The 19,480-nt window shown below is 44.3% G+C and overlaps 1 long non-coding RNA gene across 1 annotated transcript in view; it reads right to left on the reverse strand.

Moving 5' to 3' along the window:
* Positions 1–19,480, reverse strand: part of LOC114680202 (uncharacterized) — a 191,018-nt gene that overhangs the window by 36,727 nt on the left and 134,811 nt on the right. The window contains exon 5 of the long non-coding RNA XR_013397146.1: positions 10,160–10,280. This is a non-coding gene — a long non-coding RNA (uncharacterized LOC114680202). The remainder of the gene's footprint in view (positions 1–10,159; positions 10,281–19,480) is intronic.

The raw sequence follows: 19,480 nt of genomic DNA on the forward strand, positions 1-19,480 counted from the left end.
GGAAGCTCCTTACCTGCCCTGGCCCTTTTTAAAGGAACCAGAATCTTAAGTTTGATTGTCAGTGGCCTCCAACCCGGTAAGGTTCACATAGAACTATATATATATATACACACACACACACAAGCACATGTATGTATGTATGTATGTATATGCAGGCTTTTTCCTTGGGATTTTATGAAAATGACAAATAGATTGGTCAAAAGTGAATTCACACAAACTCTGAGGGACAACCAGCTTCATTTATAGCATATACTGGTCTAGAGAAAATTATAGGGCCATAGAGAAATTCTGATATCCGTCTCAGCTTCTCCACCCTATGCGGCTAGAATAACGTTGAGCAATGGCACTAGGGGGAAGACCCCTGCCCACTCAAGATTCTCTTCTGCTTGTGCAAAGCTGTCCTCAGAGCCAGATGGGTCCCTTTTTCCTCAGGGCCCTTGAGGCTGTGACTCAACAGCTTGGTACTGACCTCAGTACTTTCCCTTAATACTCAATCTCCATCTGATTTTCCTCCCCAGGCTTAGCTTTTCCCAGTGTTCCCTGCAAATTTGCCAGCTGCCTGCTTTACTGAGATGGGAATGGCCATTTGATGCTGCAGCTCTCTGTCTCTTTAACCAGAGATCTCTGTTTGGATTTCTAACAGCTTCCTTCTCTCTTCAGCATCCACATGAGGAGGGAATTTTTAACTTGGTTTGGAAGGAACTCACTTCTTGGACTCTAAGGTGAAACAGATTCCCCATTGTGCGGTGCACTACTACAGTACACTACCATTTCCCGTGAGACATGTTTATACTCCTCCCAGACACAAGTTAGTCAATGGTATCATGTGTCTCTTCAAGGTAAATACTACTCATAATAGCACTGAGTATGTTCTGCTCTATATAATAATAATAGTAAGTCTATCCTTTCACAGTTGACAAAGAAATTATACTGCCATCCTATCTACATATTCTCACAGCAGTCCTATGAGATATCAGTATCCCCATTTTACAGTTGACAAAACCAAGGCTCACAGAGGTTGCATGACCTCCATGGGATCAGATAGTAAGTGGCAGAATTAGAACACAAACCCAAATCGTTCTGTCTGCAAATCCTATATGCCACATTGCCCTCTCTTTGTAGCTTCTTGAATCTCTCTTTTCCCAAAGCTTAGGGGCCCCAAGTAGCACTCCCTACACTGATACCACCCCTCATAGCATGTAGGTCTTTTCTCTTCCTCGTAGCACAGTAGGTCTTTATCTCCTTTAATCCACCTATGACCCCACAAACATTTACCAGGGACCTGCTCTGGAGACCACACTAGGATAGGTACTGTGGGGCTTGCAACCTAGTTGTAAGGTTCCCAAGGCTCTTGAGCCAATAAATAAATCTATCCCCAAATACTATTGATTGAGAGACAGTTAAGACCTGACCCACCCACACACCCACTTCCAGGGATATTTTCATTTTAGCAGGGAAATTCTAGCACCCATTAGGACTCCCAGTGATGGAAATTTAGACTCTGGAGTAGGCCAGTGGAGGAGACATTTGGGTCAAGGGCTGCCTTTTAGATGTTTTTGGGTTTTTTACAATAATACTTTTCTCTCTTTGTTTGTCACACCGTCCAGTGGCTATCTACCACTAAGAGCTCCTGTGCTTCTGTAATGGCTGGCCCTTGCTTTTTTTTTTTTTTTTTTTTTTTTTTTTTTCTTTTTTTGAGATGGAGTCTCACTCTGTTGCCAAGCTGGAGTACAATGGCACAATCCTGGCTCACTGCAACCTCCGCCTCCAGGGTTCAAGCGATTCTCCTGCCTCAGCCTCCCGAGTAGCTAGGACTACAGGCATGCACCACCATGCCCAGCTAATTTTTGTATTTTTAGTAGAGACGGGGTTTCACCATGTTGGCCAGCATGGTTTCAATCTCTTAACCTCATGATCTGCCCACCTCGGCCTCCTAAAAGGCTGGGATTACAGGCGTAAGCCATCGTGCCCAGCCCTTGCTTTCTTTATTTCCTACTATACCCCCAGGGCTCCAGGCTCTCTAACTTGGTTTAGAAGGAACCCACTTCTTGAGGCAAGATCTCAGTCTCTCTGAGGCAAGAGAGCCTATCCTCCCAGAATCCAGAATGATTCTCAGGAGCAGGGCTTCTAAGAAAGTTCTCTCCAAGGGCAAGCAGGGCATCTTCCACGTGCCTCTCCCTCTCTGTAGCCCCTGCCAAAAGCTGGGTCTTCTGATTACAGGAAGGAGCTGCTTCCTCCTGTTTTCTAACCAGAGCCCTTCTCTGACCCTAATAACAGGACTGTTCAAATCAGCAGCTCCATTTTCTACAGCCAGAACCACACAAACTCACATCAGTAGGTCAACCACAGAGCTACATTTAGCAAGGGCAGGTAAGATTTAAGGAGAGAGATGCTGTGGAAAGGGAAGTGGGCAGGCAGTCAGCCATGAACTTGACTTCATAATGCTGTCCAGAGCTAATGCCAATGATCAGTTTTACGCTCCTTAATAATCATCATCATCCTGACATGAAAGCTAGTTCCATCATCTTCTGTAATTATCCTGGTTTTTTTCTGAATTTATAATTTACAAGCACTTTGACCCACAGCATCTCATTTAATCCTCATAGCAATCTTGTAAGGCAAATATCATTATTATTTTCAGAGAAATACAGAGGAAAGACGAAAAGAGCACAGACCTCAGAGTCACAGCCTGGGTTTCAGTCCTGGTTCTGCCTTTCCACGGGGTCACTCTGCCTCCCAGACTATTAAAAACCTCCATTTAATTACTACTTGGAGATTCAGGAGATAGGAGTTAGCTCATCACAGCTTAGGCAATGGTTTCAAGGGCTGTGAGACAGAGATATATTTTGGGCCTTGTTCTTTTGAACAAGCACCTGAATGGCTTGTTACCACTCCTGGCTGCGCTGGCGTGCAGGCCTGCCTACTGCCGAGAACAGATAGGTAAGTATCCGCCTCTCTGCTGATGAGAGCTGTTTATGACCCAGAGTGGGAGTGGTCGCAACAGACAATCTGTCTGGCAAGCTCATTTGGGTCAGAAAGAATGGCTTTAGATCAACCCCTCTAAAACCAAAATCATCTTTACAGAAAAACAACCTTCAGCATTCTGTTGCCTCAATGATTCTTTACTGCAGTTCAAATGGTTCAGTTACCAGGGAATAGAATGTGTAAATAATTCATCTGGGTGGTTTAACCAGGAAGCTACCTTGCTGAAAATGAGAATTCTAGTGGACAGCATGTCCCAAAGCGTGTTCCAAGGATTCTTTGCAAAGGAGGTTTCCTAGGGGTTGACTTGTGTCCCCCAGAAAGATACGGTGAAGTCCTACCCTTGCTTTCTCAAGTACCTGTGAATGTAAACTTATTAGAAAATAGAGCCTTTTGGCCAGGTATGGTGGCCCATGCCTGTAATCCTAGCACTTTGGGAGACTGAGGTGGGTGGAACACTTGAGGCCAGGAGTTCAAGACCAGCCTGGTCAAGATGGTGAAACCCCGTCTCTATTAAAAACACACACACACCAAAAAAAAAAAAAGAAAAATTAGCCAGATGTGGTAGTGCACACTTGTAATCCCAGCTACTCAGGAGGCGGAGGCAGGAGAATCACTTGAACCCAGGAGGCGAAGGTTGCTTGAGCCAAGATCATACCACTGCACTCTAGCCTGAGCGACAGAGTGAGACCCTGTCTCAAAAAAATAAAAGGCGGGGGGGCCTTTGCAGATGTAATAAAGTTAAGAGGAGGTCATTGTGGATGGAGTAGGGTGAGAGCTTAACCCACTAGGACTGGTATCCTTATGAGAAGAGGTGAGAGAGACACAGGGGAATGCCCTGCAACAGCAAAGGCAGAGAACAGAGTGACACAGCTGCAAGCCTCAGAATGGCAGGAATTGCCAGTCACCAGAAGCCAGGAGAGAGGCCTGGAGCAGGCACTCCCCTAGAGCCTTTGAGAGAGCCTCACCCTGCCAACACCTTGATCCTAGACTTCTGGGCTCCAGAACCAGCAAACAAGGCATTTCTGTTGTTTTCAGCTACCCAGTTTGTGGTACTTGCTTACAGCATCCCTGGGAACCTCACACAAGGTCTATGGCAAAGTAAGCTTTACAAATGATGAGTTCACCACTGCTCTGAACCCAAAGAACCTGAGAAAAACACCTGATGCCCCACCCCAGACCAGATCAATCAGAATCTCTGAAGGGTGGATATTTCTTAGGCCTTCCTTCCTTCCTTCCTTCCTTCCTTCCTTCCTTCTTTCCTTCTTTCCTTTCTCTCTTTCTTTCTACTTTTTTTTTTTTTTTGACCGAGTTTTGCTCTTGTTGCCCAGGCTGGAGTGCAATAGCGCAATCTTGGCTCACTGCAACCTCTACCTCCCAGGTTCAAGCAATTCTCCTGCCTCAGTCTTCTGAGTAACTGGAGTTACAGGCACCTGCCACCACATCTGGCTAATTTTTGTATTTTTAATAGAGACAGGGTTTCATCGTGTTGGTCAGGCTGGTCTCAAACTCCTGACCTCAGGTGATCCGCCCACATCGCCCTCCCAGAGTGCTGGGATCATAGGCATGACCCACCGTGCATGGTCTCTTTTAAGTATTTCTTTAAGGCTCACCGGGACATTCTGATGCATAGTGAGAGTAGAAAACTGAGCCACACAAAATGAAGCAGGTCTCCTTGTCTGTACCTTTTTTAGCACTGCTAATATGCTATGAATTACCAAGAGGAGGTATTTAGGATGCAGAACTTCTCAAACTTATTTGACCACACAAAAAAACACCTTTTTATTGATCATCTTCTTGAAGACACATGTTTTGCAGAACACATTTTGGAAAAATTGATAAGTTTTATTGGGCCTTTTGTGGTGTCAGGGAGTAACTGGTAACACCTGCCTTGAAATCTTTCCAGGTCAAGGTTATTGCAGTGACGGTCCATGTTACAGAATGTGGCTCTCTTGCACCTATGTGTGCATGTTCTGGAATAGATCAGAACTCATGGGACAAGTGTGAAAAGTACTGGGTCTAAAAAGCCAGTCATACATTTCTAACAGACTCCTTTATTTTTCATAATATGCCTTGAACCTATTCCTGGTCTCATTGATTACCAAGGCATATGGCTCTGTCTTTAAATACTAATAGTGGTGAGCTATGCTCATCCCACTGAGACCGGAACTTTAAATAGCCTGTGTTCACTCTATCTTAGGCAGAGTTACAAAGATATCATATATGTGATGTACATGTGGGCACATGCATCACATTTGTTTATGCAAGACGTCCCAAAGCTCACGCACTCCACCCATCCCACCGCACTAGTATTCTTAACCTGTGGTTTATGGGTTGAGAGAGGCCTATGAGCTTAAAGAAGAAAAAAGATATATCTTCCATTTTTCACCAACTTCCTTTAATTATGAATGTAGGTAACAAATGACAGGAGGATTAGCAGTGCCTCAGACTCTCGCCAATTAAAATAGCAGACTTTCATATCATATCACATTACAGGTGTTGCAGGCATCTCAAAATATCATGTATACTCATCATTTCCTGAAAACGATTGTGTTTATTCGACCTGCTGCTAGATCTTGTTACTCAATGCATTAATGAGGAGGCACATGTATTATTGATCACAAATTTATTTTTGTTTAATATTTTGATCAGTGTTTTTCAACATAATTGATTTCCTTTGCAATCATGTGTATTCGATTCTCTGCATTTAAAAATATTATTCTGGTTTATAGGCATCACCTGACTGTCAAGGGTCCATGGCACAAAATAAAAGGTGACGAATCCCTGTTCTAGATCATCTACTGTACATAGGATCACCTAGAACACTTGTTGAAAATACAAAGTCCTGGCTCTTACCCTGAGAAAATCCAATTCAGTTTATCATAGGTGGGAACCAGTAATCTACATTTTTAAAAGCATACCAGAAGGTACTGGTGCAGATGTTTTGTGGACTGCATTTTGAGAAAAAGTACTCTACTTATTCTTAAATTTACTCTTGGATCAATAAGATTATCACAGTCAGGTCCTTGAGTAATGTTGTCTTAACTTGTTAATTATTTTGGTGGTTTACACTACATCATTATGTCATTGACACACTTAGAAGATAAGTAGTGGCTATGTAAAATTTGATGCTATGACCATTATCAAGATATCCTCATGTTAATCAACTTCATAACAGTATATTTCTATGAAGACCCTGGTAGAACTTTTATGCATCTCAAATAAGAAAAAGCCAAGCTACCCCTAAGCAATTACTTTTTTGAAATCTTTGAACATTATTAATCCTGAAATGATTCTTCTTTTCACATTGGCCATGAGAAGCTTAAACTCAATTTTATGTCCTTTTTCTAGCAATCATTGAGACTCAACTTTATGTCTTCTCTCTAGCAATCATATGATACGCATTTGTAGCCAAATAATATTTTGAATGGCTTCATTCATTCTCCACTCAAGCCATACTAGAAGCCCTCATTTCCTACCTCTGGGAAGCATTGTTATAATAATTAAAAAAAAAAAAAAGCCAAGGTTCAGTTTATGAGCTTCAGAATAGGCTCATGGCAGAGAGAATAGACGAGAAAATACATTTTAAGTCTCATATCCAGGCACGTCAACATCAAATGCCACAACCCTAAAGGGATTCTGGCAGAAAGTGTATGCTAGAAATAACAAATATGGAATAACTGGTGAAGCTTCACACTACCCTGTTCTGACCATGAGCTGAAGGATGGGAATGTAGGCAGAGAAGCAAGCTGGTACGCACCCAGAACTCTGGGTTCGGATACCCATTCTCCTTCTCAATAGGATTATGTGTGCCAGAGTAGCAAAGACCTTGGTGCAGCCTGGGAGGCACCTCTCCGTGCAAGGTCCCCTACCATGCATACCAGCATGCTAGGACAGCTGTAATGAAAAATGGTGCCACCACAGAAAAAGAGGGCCTGAGAGAGCTCCCTGGGTTCTCTGCAGTCCCAGAGCAACAGAGGAGAAGGTCTCAAATGTTCCTGTTCCCCACCCACAATGCAGTTGACAGGACTTCCATAGACCCAAAGAGGCATGGTGGTTCAGACAGAAGATGCCTTAGCTAATCCTGGCACAGATCAACATCAGAAACCAGGTGGAAACACCTTACAAAGAACAGGGATGACTTTCTCAGGCCATGCAAGAAGGAATGCAAAAATGGAACTGTCTTATGTTTTCCTAACTCATTTTCTGTTCCAAGCCTCTATTCTGCCTGTCCATGCAAACTGGCTTCTAGTCAATCCAGATTTTTCCAGCCCATTGGGTGTATTTTCCCTCGCTGCCTTTTCTCACTGGGGTTGCTTAGATGTTCTCAGGAGCCCACACAGTGCTGGAACAGGGAAGGGGCTGTGGTCTGAATGTATGTATCCATCCAAAATTTATGTTGAAATGTAGTCCCAATAAAATAGTGTTAAGAAGTGGGGCCTGTAGGAGGTGATTAGGTCACGAGAGCTCCACCATCATGAATGGGATCAATGCTCTTAGAAAAGGCCTCCAGAGAGGTTGTTTGGCCCTTTTTGCCCTCTGCCTGCGGCATATGAGAACACAGCAAGAAGGCACCTCTTTGGAGCAGAGGATAAGCCCTCACTCAATCTGCTGGCACGTTGATTATGGACTTCTCAACCTCCAGAACTGTGAGAAATACATTTCTGTGGCTTATAAATTATCTAGACTAAAGTATTTTGTTATAGCAGCCAGAACAGACCAAGACAGAAGGTGATGGTTGCATCTATCAATAGCCCTGCTCATCAGCTGTCCAGGTAGCCTCTCCTGTTGCTTTCTTGTTTCTGTTGCTTTTTTACCATCACTCACACCCTCCTCGTAGCTTCTGCTATGGCCACTGGCCTTACCAGGGAATTTCACAGTGTCTGATCTTCATGACCACATCGACTTCTCCAGCCTGAGAGAGCTCTGTCTAGTCAGGCTGAACAATAGGGCTCCCCATCTGTTCTTTCCAGAAGCCTTGTGCCCTGCATCCTTCAGGACTTTAACTTTTGATCCCAAGCAACCCTTTTCTCTGAAATGTTGGTCTTGGTTATATGTTTCAAAGATCTATTTTGTAATGCCGAACCTGACGTAAATATTGACTGTGTCTGCATTTCTGCTTGTAAGGATGGTGACCAGGTTAAGGGTTGGGCTGGGGGTTGGGAGCATGAGACAGGGAGATGGGAAGGAAGGAGACAGAGGGGTTATCAAGAATAAGACATTTGTCAATTAATGCCTCCACGTGCATTCCCGGTGCACATCTCTGAGTGTCAGTCCTTACTCCTGTTTTTATTGCCTTCCTACTTTTACCCTGACTTTTTTATTTTATTCTCTTGAATTTAATAGATACACACATGTGTGTGTGCATGTGCATGTGTGTTTAAGAGAGAGATTTGGCTCAAATCTTTTGCAGATTAAAGTGAAATACAGATAACAAAATGTAACATATCACAGGAGGAGCTCCCTAAGTTGTGGCTATTACATAATCCCCATTTTACAGTGAATTAATAATAGATGTTCACTAAATCGTGAGTATTTTATTAACTCCATGTCTCCAGCCAAGGAAATGAATCCAAGAGTTTCAGTTACTTGTTCAACATGATACATCCCATGAATGGAAGAACCAGGACACAGAATTAGACCTCTTCTGCCTCTAAACCTCACGCTGTTTCCACTATAACACATTTGTCCTTCTCTAATGCTTTCTCAAGTGATTTTACATTCAAGCATCCAGGGGGTTCATTACACTCTGCTTCCAGGGTATTAAGATGGATCTTCAGATGATGTTTCTAAAGAACCTTAAATTTCCCAGGTGAAAATGCTCATTGAAAACAGCTGTATTGTCAGCTCTTAAGTATTGGTGACAGCCTGAGACAGGGATAGAGCAGTTGGATGAGATTCATAATTAATCCCTCCTTTGAGTCAAGAGTCTCAGCCTGCCTCTCCCATCGCTTCTCCTGCTGGAGCTGCCTACAGGGAGAAAATAGTTTCCTGAGAGGCTCAGCTCCCAAGACTTAAGCTGCAGAGAGCTGTCCTGATCAGTCTGCATTAATGTGGCATTGAAGCTGCAGTCCAGAACAAAGGAGCACAAAGTAACTTAAGGAGAGAGTGGAGTGATCCAAGGAAGAGAATTTCAAGACACAGTATTTCACCAGAAACAAATGTTCAAACCAATATTGTGGGTCTGGGCAGAGCCTGGGCTACCACTCACTGTTTTCCAGAATTAGTATCGCCCTCACTGGAGGGGAGAAGGGAGCTCCCGGTCTGTCAGACACTCTGAAAAGAGTCAATAATCCAAAGCATCTACCAAGCACCTGCTTGTGGTTACATTCGGGGAGTTATTGAATCAACCTCCATTTGTGAGCCTGGATCCCCAAGAAGGAACTCCCGAGGTCTTGGCCAGTGACAGCGGGGATGGTGGAGAGAGCAGAAAACTTGCTGCTTTGTTATAGAATTGTTCTTTCCAGAGCCTCAAGCATTTACTAAGTGCCTACTACGTGACAGGTAGTGAAACCTATCAATTACCGCAAACACAGGAGTGCCAACACACACACTCCAGCCTTTAGCATCAGAGCTTACAGAGAGACTAAGGGACTAATTGATAGGTAATACATCACATATCAATCAATGCCTCCAAGTGCATCCCTGATGCATGTCTCTTGACCACCAGCTTTACCCCTGTCTTTATTATCCTCCTCCTTTTACCCTGACCTGTACCGTGGATGCCACGGATAAATAAGCAACAAGCCACAGGTCGTACTAGTACAAAAACCACACACTGCTCCTTCTCCACTTCTTCGGCTGGGAAGCTCATGGAGTGTCTGCCTCTGCACTCTGTCCAAAGCTCTAGAATGAGATACAGCCCCACCTCTCTATGGCAGCGTCCCAGTGTAATCAGCCAACTCCAGCATCTGAAAGGAAGTTGGACAAAGACGTATCTGAACCCATCATAGCTGATGGCACTGTAGAATTAATGACTGCAGGAGGAACTGGATCAAAAGGCCAAGGGGAAGGACCTGGCCCAGCGCATCTACAGATTTGCCAGTCCCACAATGCCCCAGTGGAGTCTCACTTTCCAGCCACTGCTTGCTAACTGGTCTCTGAAAGTCTCTAAGTTCCAGAAAAGAGGCACCAGTTTCTTTATTTGTAGATCTGCTGTAGCATAGGTGTTTCTGACCTTCCGTCCATCTCCATGATCTTAGCTGGAGCTGGGGAGGCCTCTTCTGCTTCATCTCTGCCACCCATATGATTGGGATCCAGCTCTGAGGCTGGCACCAGGAAACGTTGGTTTTATTTCTCTGAAAAATAAATTAACCAAAAAAAAGGACATGTAAATAGAAAATCAACTGTGGGAGGTAAATTAGAAGGCTTTCCTTGACACATGCCACTTGCAAACCTCTACCGAATGATAACAGAGAATCTCCCTGGAAGAGAGAAAAAGGCAGGCACATGTCCTACCTGTGTCTGGAATTGATTCCCAGTAGTGGGTCTGTGTTCTACCTAGCTGTTTTCTGGGGGAGTAGGAAATTGAAAGTCTGAGTTATCCTGAAAACTAGCCTGAGATCTTCTGTTCCCAAGGAAAAGGTCACAGGAAGGAGGGAAATGTTCCACTACCCCAGCTCTGTCCCCTCTTATGGACACTGATCATGTTGATTTGGGGGCCTCTCATCCATTACTGTCACAAGGTATCTCCACATCTATCCAGGTTCTGAACTAGAAGTATTGATTCTATCACAAAGCAGCAAGCTTCTTGCTCTCTTTGCCATTCCCACTGTCACTGGCCAAGATTTTGGGGGTCCCTTCTTGGAGATCCAGGCTCAAAAATGGAGATGCATTAGAATAGCCAAGCTTTGAGAGAAACTAACAAACAGGTGTACCTAAATGCGGTTATGAACCAGTTCATAAACTCTCAAGAGAAAGGAACTGTGAGTCAAACTAATGAAGCCTGAATCTGAACTTCACAGAAAATCCATGGTGTGCTGGAGGGTTACATTCCCAGCCAGTGGTCTGATTATCTGTACACTTCTACACCTCTAGTTGTATAGTCAATTAATCATAATAATGAATCATGTAAGATGGGATTAAATATAACCTTTTATAGCAACCCATAATACTGATAGACCCTTTCCTCACTCCAGGCTGCCTCGAGACCTGTGTTCCTCCGTGGTCTGGAATGTCATGGAACTTTAGACCTACCATGAGAAGAGGAAGATGAAGAGGAGGAAGAGGAGGAGGACAAATAAGAGAAAGAAGAAGAAAGAGAAAAAGAACAAGAACAAGAACAAAAAGATCTGTCCCTGGGGCCGGGCCCAGTGGCTCACGCCTATAATCCCACAGCACTTTGGGAGGCCAAGGTGGGTGGACCACCTGAGGTCAAGAGTTTAAGACCAGTTGGCCAACATGGTGAAATCCCGTCTCTACTAAAAATACAAAAATTAATGGGGCATGTTTGTGGGCACCTGTAATCCCAGCTACTCAGGAGGCTGAGACAGGAGAATTGTTTGAACCCAGGAGGTGGATGTTGCAGTGAGCCAAGATCACGCCATTGTGCTGGCACTCCAGAAGGAGACAAGTGCTAAGAAAAAAAAAAAAAAGCTGGAAAATGAAGAAGAAACAGTGACACCCAGTCTTAAAGATAAGAGCCCTGCACATATACACCATGGAATACTATGCAGCCATAAAAAAGAATGAGTTTGTGTCCTTTGTAGGGGCATGGACGCAGCTGGAAACCATCATTCTCAGCAAACTATCGGAAGAACAGAAAACCAAATACCACATGTTCTCACTCATAGGTGGGAATTGAACAATGAGATCACTTGGACACAGGAAGGGGAGCATCACACACCGGGTCCTATTGTGGGGAGGGGATGGGGGGAGGGATAGCATTAGGAGATATACCTAATGTAAATGACGAGTTAATGGGTGCAGCACACCAACATGGCACATGTATACATACGTAACAAACCTGCACGTTGTGCACATGTACCCTAGAACTTAAAGTATAAAAAAAAAAAAAAAAGCCGGGCGCGGTGGCTCACGCCTATAATCCCAGCACTTTGGGAGGCTGAGACGGGCGGATCACGAGGTCAGGAGATGGAGACCATCCTGGCTAACACGGTGAAACCCCGTCTCTACTAAAAATACAAATTTTAGCTGGGCGCAGTGGTGGGCACCTATAGTCCCAGCTACACGGGAGGCTGAGGCAGGAGAATGGCGTGAACCCGGGAGGCGGAGCTTGCAGTGAGCGGAGATCGCGCCACTGCACTCCAGCCTGGGCGACAGAGCGAGACTCCGTCTCAAAAAAAAAAACCAAAAAAAACAAATAAATAAATAAATAAATAAATAAATAAATAAAAGGTAAGAGCCCTGGCTGGCTGCAGTGACTCATGCCTGTAATCTCAGCAGCTCACACTTGTAATCCCAGCACTTTAGTGGGGGCAAGACAGGCAGACTGCTTGAGCCCAGGAGTTCTAGACCAGCCTGGGCAATATGGTGAAACCCTGTCTCTACAAAAAACACCAAAATTAGCCAGGCATGGTGGCATGCACCCGTAGTCCCAGCTTCTGAGGAGGCTAAGGTAGGAGGATTGCTTGAGCTCAGGCCACAGTGAACCAAGATCATACCACTGTACTCCAGCCTGCTCAACAGAGTACAGGCCCTATCTCAAAACAAAACAAAACAAAACAAACGTAAGAAGCTGAGATCCAAGAAATGAAGAGCCAGGAGTGGCCTGGTCCCAGTGACCGGGAAGGCCTGCGAAACCACCATGTAGAGTGGCCTTCCTGGGGCTGTGCTGCGTGGGGACAGGGTGTCCCTCCAGTGACCCCCTCCATCTAAGTCTGAATGCTACGGGGTGTTGTGGGAGGCAATCCGAGAGGCTCTCCCCACCAACTCTCCAATTTCAGCAGAAGCAGGAGAGAAGGGCCCAACCTCAGGGCCACATGAAGTTCCCTTTGTGCCAGGAGAGAGGGTATGGGGAAAGACAGTTTTATCACAGCAAACTACAAAGTGAAGAAACATGGATTCAGAAAAGTTATTTTTAAGACAATGATGACCATGTTTGAAGAGGCTTTCAGGGAAACACTTTTGGAGGCTTTGTAAGAAATTGACCAGGGAGGCCTTCTTCAGTGTCTGGAGTCTCCTGGCAGATTCCCCAATCACCAACACAGCCATAAGCTGGCTCAAGAGCTGTCTGCATGATGGAGATTGTGGTGTTGCATCCTCGTACCTGTACCTCCACCACATCGCTCGTTCCTTCTGCCGGCCCTCAAAGCCCTTGTGTGCCCTACACGTTGCCTGGCACATGGGAGGCTCTGGATAAATATTCATCCAAGGCCACAGAATAGAACAGCATGCCTTTACGAATCTCATTCATAGTGGAAGTTTCCTCCTGGGCCCTAACACTCCTACACACCCAGCTCCATCTGGGTCTTTTCTACATCTATCCCAGTTGGTCAAAGACCATGAGGGTGCCCATGGATGGAGAGCGTGGTAGGATGCTCTGTGTTCTTTGAAGTAGTCATTCATCTGCCTGCTTCACTTCTGACCATCTTGTCTACAAGTTTTGCTTGTGCTTTGATTCCTCTCTTTACCACCAAGCTATACTCAATGCATATGTGGGAAAGAAAGTATAATTTTGGTCTCAACAGCCATAGAAAAATTAGAGAGAATAGGAGGTACCACCCACTTCCCCTTTTTCCTCCCGAGAGGGAGAAGTAGGGCTCTGAGTCCTAGAAACTGTGCTCCTTTGCCACAAGGCAGGCTTAAAAGACTTTTGTTTCTTAAAGTATGTGATCTTGGATACAAAGAAATAGGTTTTCTGAAAAGAGGATGGTCCTGGGGCTTGGGATCGGACAGCAGAGGGACACAGCCAGACATTGGAGAGGGTGGGAAAGATTTACAAGACTAAGAGGGGACAGAGTTGGAAGGATCCTGAAAATACCAAGGATCCACTTCCTGCTCCCTTGCCTGACCCCTGGCAGGTGCTGAAACCCTGGGAACACCTCTCTGGGATGCATCTAGGTGACTCAACCCTATCCTGTGCAAAAGGAACTTGGTCATAGCAAAGGCCCTTTGTGCCAGCTTGCAGAGAGGCAGCTAAGCATCAAGAGACTAGGTGAGCTACAAAATTGGACATGTCCGTGAGGACTGAACACCAGAAAGTGCCCAGCAAATATCCTGCAGTTTTAAGATGCTATGACCAAAACTCAAGGAAGGCATAGAGTGGGGGAAAAGGGTCCCCATTTTGGCTAAGATAGAATTTTTCATCAGCCTGGTAGAATGTGGGCTGGGAATAAATTAAATTGAAATTGGAGAAGGAAAAATCCTTACCTTATATCTCATGTTGTAGAGTAAAATTCATACCCATTAAATCTAGTTAAAGTGCCCCACCACAACCTACATGTGGCTTACGCTTTTTGGTTAAATCCCCACACACCCCCAGCCTCATCCCCATTGAGTCTGACCTCAGGAAATGCCCACGCTGTGCTGACCTCCCCAGCAGCCCTGAACAGCTTCAGCAGGCTGATCCCAGACATTCCAAGCCAGATCTCCCTATAACATGCATGAGCCGACATTAGTTAGATGTTAACATCTCATGGGTTAACCCATTACTGTTCTGTGGCTTTATAATGTCAGAGTCTTGAAGTTTTGCCAGGAATGCTATCCAGCATCCTCGGGGCCTCTGCTCTGGGCTGGCCCTGACTGTTCAAAAACACCTTCCCATTTCAGTCTGTTTCTGCCTCAAAATTGCAAACTGCAGCCCTCAGAAGCGTTCGTTTTTGTCCCCATATTTGTCATCTGTAAGGATTGAATCTGATATGTGATTATAAAGTAATGAGACTGACTTTTCAACAAATCACAGGCCTTATGCATTGAGATGAGTGCTGGCCTTCAAAGATCTTATCTTGGGAGGCTGGAAACACAATTACTTCAATGAGGCTGCCATTCCAGATGCCATAGCTGGAATTTCTCTGTGGAAATTGCCTGCAGGGACAATTAGCCAATTACAGAAGAAAACAGAGAATCAGTTGCACCCCTGGGCAGTAGCCATCACTCTCTAGTGGGGTTCACTGTTCATGTGTTAGCCTCCCCCATGGTCTGTGTTCCCTTCCAGAGCATGCCTTATACATCTTCGCATACCCCAGGCAGTGCACAAAGCCTAGGTATACAGAAGGCATGTCATAAATCCCTGGCAAATAAACAATGGGCTCCTCATGGCCCAATACTTTCTTCCTTCCCCCTTCCTTCATCTCTCCTATTAGACACTTAATTATCTGTATCCTCCTCCCTTTCTTGGAGCTTAAGTTATATCAAAAAATACCAAGGGAAGAAGCTAGAACTGACCACAGGGGATGGAGAGACCGAGGCTGTGTATCCATCAAGATGGGCTGGGTTATGCTGTGGTAACCAAAGAACTCAACGTCTCAATAGCTTAAGACTGTAAAGGTTAATTGCTAACTCTTGATACAGATGTGAAGTGTGGAGATAAGGATGAGAGGCTCTGTTTCATGCCATCATCGCTCATTCCTTACCCAGGCCAGAACAAACAACAATCTCAACAGAGAACTCTGGGCTCACATAGTATGGGAAGAATGGAGAAATGAGAGGTATTCACTCCAGCGACTAAATTCTCAATCTGAAAATAATATAAGCTCTTTACCTACAACCCACAGGCCATAGCTAATCTGGTCCACTATATGGGGCAGGAAAGTAATTGTAATCCTCCCTTAATCCTGGAAGAAGAGGAGAATAAGATCAAAATAGAAGTGTTAGAATTACCTATTACAAACCATGTCTGGAAGCCAGCAAGAACAGATCAACGAGGACATCAAGTGTGGTAGATGGTCCCATTAATGGCCCCTCAATGGATCCTCCCCCTCAGTTTGCATTCCCTTGTTTAATCCATTCTCACATCAACTTTGAGCTCAGCCATGTGGCTTTCTTCAGCCAATGGGACACCAGCAGATGCGATACAAGCCAGAGATTTATAAATGCTTGCACGCGGAGGTTTGCTGTCTTGGAACACTGCCACCACAGTGTAGAAAGCCCAGGCTTTCTACTAGAGAGACCACATGGAAAAGAACAGAAGCACCTCAATTGCTAGCCCCAGCCAACTGGAATGAATGTGAGTGAGGCCATCTTGATCAGCCAGCTCCCAGATGAACTGACTGCTGACCGCAAGCACATGACTGAGCCCAGCCAACATCATGTGGAACAGAGATAAGCCATCCAAGCTAAGCCTGCCCAAACTACTGAACCACAGAAGAGTGAGCAAATAAATGGTTCTTGTTTGAAACCACAAAAATTTGGAGTGATTTGTTGCACAGCAGTAGATAACTGCTAAAGCAATTTGTATCTAGTAGAGGAGTACCGTAACAAAAACCTAAAACATGTGGCATTGGCTCTGGAACAACACAGCAGATAGGAGCTGGGAAGTCACTTGAGTAGGTTGTTACTGAAGGCTGGAAAAAATGGTGAACAATCTTTTAGTATGCTAGAAAGGAAGTGAAGAAATTGTTATTAGAGGCTGGAAAAGGGGCAACTCATGTTATGAAGCAGCAGAATAATTGCCAGTAATGTTGTCTGCAGTAACTTGAAAGACAAACAGTAGTTAATGAACGTACTGATTTAGTTAAGAAGATCTCTAGGCAAAATATTAAAAGCATCAGTTAGATGCTTTCAGCTGTGTATGATAAGGTACTGCCAGAGAGGGATGAGCTAAAGAACCAGCTCTTTAGTTTTCAAGACTGTTCTAGAAGAAATAAAAAAGGCCAAAAATTTACTGTTTTAGAAAAATTAAACTAGTTCTGATGTCCAGTATCTTCAGTAAGGCAAAGGCTCTCAGATAAGAAATAACCTCAGCAAAAAGATCAAATCAAGGGTGTACTTATAAGACCCTTTGGTAAACCTCTGAAAGGCAGTGATTAGGAGACCCTCTCTGCTAGACAAAGGGGTTTCTGACAGTCTTATATATATTGTCCCACAATAGATTAACACACCCAAAGAGAAAGGTCTGTCTCAAAAATAATTATGGATAGAGCTACTGGGGCCATGGGGTGAACCCCAATAAGATTCATAGGAAACACAAAAATTGTAAGTGCCTTTTATCAGTGAAAGTACTACAAGTTGGACTAAAAGTTAAAGAGGTAACTCAAATAGAAGATAAGCCTCTGAGACTCCACTTTCTATGAGCAAGAATCAGGCTGTGAAAGCTACTTAGTTACCAACACAGATAATTTCCTATGAGACAAAAAATAAATAAATGCATCTTAGAGGATAGAAGCAAGAGTCCAGGGAGAAGATCTAAGAGCTACAGAAAACAAGGGCCTAGGTATCCCTCTCAGGGAGCAGAACCAGACTCTCATCAAGGAACATTCTCTGACCCATATAAGGGAAGCCAACATCAACATGTAACCAGATAGACTTCACAATTGCTGTGGACCAGCAACTACTTTGTTGTTCCTGGTCTCTCCATTTTAAATAGGTCTGGCTCTTAGGTCTATCCAGTTCCTAAACCACTGCTGTGTTCTAGGGGTGCTGAGACAGAATGTTTGTCATTTAAATTCAAAGTCAAAGTCTCTGAATCAAGAGACGCTGCACCTGGGGAGCCACACTGAGAGGTCTTATCTACATCTGAACCTGATGCAGATCATGAGATAATATACTTCAAGCTTGATGCCATAATGAGATGAAACTTTTGGGGGTCTTGGGAAGAGTGAATGTATTTTGCACATGACAGGGAGTGATTTGCTGAGGCTAGAGGACAGACTGTGGTATGCTGTCTCTAAAGATGGCCCATTTCTTCCATCCATGTTGCATATCCCTTTGGAATGTGACTTTGAAGTTCCTCCCACTGAGAGGTGAGGCTCGCTTCTCCACCCCTTTAATCTCAGATGACATTGTGACTTGCTTTGGGCAGTCAAATGTAACAAAAGTTATATGTAACTTCTGAGCCCAGGCCATAAAAGGCCTAACAGCTGCCACTCTCATCTTGGAAAGTGGCCATCACCATGTAAAAGAAAAATAGATTATTCTGCTAATAAAGGAGAAACTATGTGGAGGAGAACCAGACACCCCAGCCAAGAGCCTGAGGTAAGAATGTGTAAGTGAGGCCAGACATGTGAGTGAATCCATTCTGAGTCATCCAGCTGAGCTGCCAGATCACTGCAACCATAAAAGTGGGCCCCAGGGAAACCAACAGAAGAACCAGCCAGCTAAGCCCAGTCAACCTTTCTAAAACTGTGAGGAAATAAATGATTGTTGTTTTAAACCATTAACTTTTTTTGACATGGTTTGTTATGTATCAAGAAACAGACTAATGGTTCAGTTAGCATCTTGTGCTATACAAAAGCCAACAATTTGGCCAGGCATGGTGGCTCATGCCTGTAATTCCAGCACTTTGGGAGGCCAAGGTGGACAGATCACCTGAGGTCAGGAGTTCAAGACAAGCCTCACCAATTTGGTGAAACCCTGTCTCTACTAAAAATACAAAAATTAGCCAGGCATGGTGGTAGGCACCTGTAGTCCCAGCTACTCAACAGGCTAAGACAGGAGAGTTGCTTGAAACCGGGAGGCAGAGGTTGCAGTGAGCCAAGATTGTGCCACTGCACTCCAGCCTGGGTGACAGAGCAAGACTCCACCAAAAAAAAGCCAATAACTCATAAACACTTATAAATACACAGTCTTATCTGATTTCCTTCTTGGTGTGTGTGGTAGATGTTGCTATTATCTCCATCTATAGATATAGAAATAGAGGCTTAGAGAGGTTAAGTAACTATTCAGGACCACACAGTCTGTTAGTGAACCAGGATGCAAATTTTCCAATCCCAAAAGCCAAGGTACTACTTATCTTTTAAATTCAAAGTCTCTAGATTAAGTGGAGATGTATCTGAGGAGTCATATTTGGAGAGTTTTATCTGCTGCTGAAACTGATGCAGATTGTGAGATAATGAACCTCAAGTCTGATACTATAATGAGATATAATGTTTTTTTGTCATGCCACTGGTACCTTTTAGATGCTACAGTTAGATAACATTACTGTAGTCTGGAATGCAAAACACTAGAACTTGAAGACTTTGCAAATAGATGCTTTTCTGTGCGTAGGTGGACTAGTACAGGATGATAAACAGACAGACATTAATAAGAGCAGCAAGCACACCCCTACCTTCAGGACTTTGAACTTGTTCTTTCTTCTGCATGGACCATTCTCCAAGGTATCTCTGAGGCTTGCTCCTTTACCTTCTTAAAGTCTCTGTTCTACGTTGCCTTGTCTGCAAGGCCTTTTCTAGCTGTCTCTGCCCCAGCCCATGCACAACCTATTCCTTTTCTTGCTTTGCTTTGCCCCGTGGCACTTACCACCCTCTGACATGTTATTTGTTTTACTGGTTTATTTGTTAATCAATAGGATGTAAGCTCCATGAGGACAGGGCTTTTTCATCTGTCTTGTTTAATAGTGCATCTCCAGTGCCTAGAGCAGTTCCTGGCACGTGGTAGGTAC

Source organism: Macaca mulatta, chromosome 8 (assembly GCF_049350105.2).
Source record: "Macaca mulatta isolate MMU2019108-1 chromosome 8, T2T-MMU8v2.0, whole genome shotgun sequence".
Classification (NCBI taxonomy): domain Eukaryota; kingdom Metazoa; phylum Chordata; class Mammalia; order Primates; family Cercopithecidae; genus Macaca; species Macaca mulatta.